The following is a 3,143-nucleotide window of genomic DNA, read 5'->3' on the forward strand; positions in this document are numbered from 1 at the left end:
TTTTTTTTTTTTTTTATTTTTTTTTTTTTAAAGATTTTATTTATTTATTTGAGAGAGAGAGAATGAGAGAGAGCACATGAGAGGGGGGAGGGTCAGAGGGAGAAGCAGACTCCCTGCCAAGCAGGGAGCCCGATGCGGGACTCGATCCAGGGACTCCAGGATCATGACCTGAGCCGAAGGCAGTCGCTTAACCAACTGAGCCACCCAGGCGCCCTATTTATCTCCCTTTTTAGTCTGTGAGCTCCCTGAGGGCAAATGCCCATGCCTCATTTATTTTTGTATTCCCAGCACCTACCCTAGTTCCTGACGTACAGAGGGCAAATAAAAGTTTGTGACATAGCCTGAGTGTTTTATTCATGTCCTATCTTTGTGATGAAAGCTTCATAGTACATAAGCTTATGATTTTGACAGGAATTCTATCAAATAATTTCAAAAAAATTTCTCAATATATTTCATTTTGAGGATACTTTTTTTCCCTAATACAACCTAGTTAAAAACATTTTTTTAAATTTAAATCTATGACTGGGTTTTTTAAATTTTTTAAAAAATTTTATTAAATTTTTTATTTTAAATCCAGTATAGCCAACATACAGTGTTATATTAGTTTCAGGTGTACAATATAGTGACTCAGCAATTTTTTTTGTCCCAAGTTTTCCTTCTTTATTTTATTTTTATTTTTTTATTATTATTATTATTTATTGTTATGTTAATCCCCATACATTACATCATTAGTTTTAGATGTAGTGTTCCATGATTCATTGTTTGTGCGTAACACCCAGTGCTTCATGCAGAATGTGCCTTCCTCAATACCCATCACCAGGCTAACCCATCCTCCTACCCTCCTCCCCTCTAGAACCCTCAGTTTGTTTTTCAGAGTCCATCATCTCTCATGGTTCATCTACCCCTCTGATTTCCCCCCCTTCATTCTTCCCCTCCTCCTTTTTTTTAATTTTTAAAAATTTATTTACTCATGTAAGTTATCTCTACACCCAGCGTGGGCCTTGAACTCATGACCCTGAGATCAAGAATCCCTGGCTCGAAAGACATGTATCATATGATCTCACTGATATGAGGAATTCTTAATTGCAGGAAACAAACTGAGGGTTGCTGGAGTGGGGGGTGGGGTGGGAGGGATGGGGTGACTGGGTGATAGACACTGGGGAGGGTATGTGCTCTGGTAAGCGCTGTGAATTGTGCAAGACTGTTGAATCTCAGATCTGTACCTCTGAAACAAATAATGCAATATATGTTAAGGAAAAAAAAAAGAGAAGAAGAAGAAGAAGGTAGCGGGAGGGGAAGAATGAAGCGGGGGAAATCGGAGGGGTAGACGAACCATGAGAGACGATGGACTCTGAAAAACAAACAGGGTTCTAGAGGAGGGCACATTCTGCATGGAGCACTGGGTGTTATGCACAAACAATGAATCATGGAACACTACATCTAAAACTAATGATGTAATGTATGGGGATTAACATAAGAATAAAAAAAATTAAAAAAAAAAAACCTAAAAAAAATGTATTTGGATATGCAGATGCCTGAAAATATACAAAACAGATTTGGAAAAGAAAAAAAAAAAAAAAGAATCCCTGGCTCTACAGACTGAGCCAGCCAGATGCCCCTCTGAATAGGCTTTAAAAAAAATATTTACTGCCTATATTTACTTATTAATAACTTCACAAGCACCTGACTCAACAATTAATAAATAGAATAGCCATTTTCTAAACATAGTTGAAAATTAATGGTGGTTTGCACAACATTCTTGATTTTGTTTGTCCTCGGGTGTGATTACAGAGTTATCTTGTTTTGGGCTCATTCTATCCAGTTCTGTGATGACCTGGACTGAAATGAAGTTACTGTTTTGTGAAATTGGTTTTTTTATTATTATCATTAATTTATTTTAGTAACTTTAGTAATCTCTATAGCCAATGTAGGGCTTGAACTCACAACCCCGAGATCAAGAGTGGCATACTCTAGCCCACTAAGCCAGCCAGGTGTACCTAAATTGTTTACGTTAAGCAAAGAATACCACTGTCCTTCTATTAATGCCAGACCAGTTACTAGGTGACAGCTGTGAGTCTCCTTTCCTTTCTCATCTAGGTACAATCAAAACTGCCTGGACTGAAATCCTCAGCTCCCACACCAGCTATGAATTTGGGCAGTCAGTTTGTCTGAGACTATTTCCTCCTCTGTAAGGTGCAGATAATTACAGTACCTAATTTAGAGGGCTTTTCCGAGGATTAAATGAGTAATGCAAGTGAAGTGCTTGCAACAGTGCCTGGCATAGAGTGAGTGATCACGCGCGTGTTTTTGTATTAACAACACCCTAACTCGTTAATTCATTCATTCATATTTGTTTTTGCACACTGTGAAATTGTAGAAATGTATTCTCTTCGAATTACCAGCATCTGAATTTAAAACTGTGGCTGAAGAGTACCTATAAAGGTTATAACAATGGTTGTCCTTTAAATACAAATTAATTTGCAATTTTATTTTTTTTTAAGATTTTATTTATTTATTTATTTGCTAGAGAGAGAGAGAGCATAGGCGAGAGAGAGTGAGCCAGAGTACAAGCAGGGAGAGCTGCAGGCAGAGGGAGAAGCAGGCTCCCTGCTGAGCAAGGAGCCCGATGCGGGACTCGATGCTAGGACTCTGGGATCATGACCTGAGCTGAGGGCAGTCGCTTAACCGATTGAGCCACCCAGGCATCCCTAATTTGCAATTTTAAATCAATCAGCATTATTACATTTTATCCAGGCCACACCCCTTTCCCTTGGGTGGGTTACTGTGGGTTGAAACAACCAAAAACAAAACAAAAACGGTATTTAAAGTTACAGCAAAGAGTAACACGCACCTCATCGCTTTTCCCCCCCACTCTAAAATAGGATAGTGCTATCCACTCCCAAAGGAAAAAGCTTCTGGCCTTAGGCTGTGGGATTTAAAAAACGATTAATCCTTATCTACCTGTTTCACAGGAGTGTCAGAATGACGCTATAAACTAATGTGTGCGGGGGAAAAAAAATCAAAACCTCGCGTAAACCACTACTGGCATTTCGGTAGTGGGAGTAAACTTGACACTCCGAGGCTCCCGTAGTCTCGCTGATTTTTTTTTTTTTTTTTTTTTTTTAAGAGCCAAGATGGCGCCG

Source organism: Neomonachus schauinslandi, chromosome 2, assembly GCF_002201575.2.
Source record: "Neomonachus schauinslandi chromosome 2, ASM220157v2, whole genome shotgun sequence".
NCBI lineage: Eukaryota > Metazoa > Chordata > Mammalia > Carnivora > Phocidae > Neomonachus > Neomonachus schauinslandi.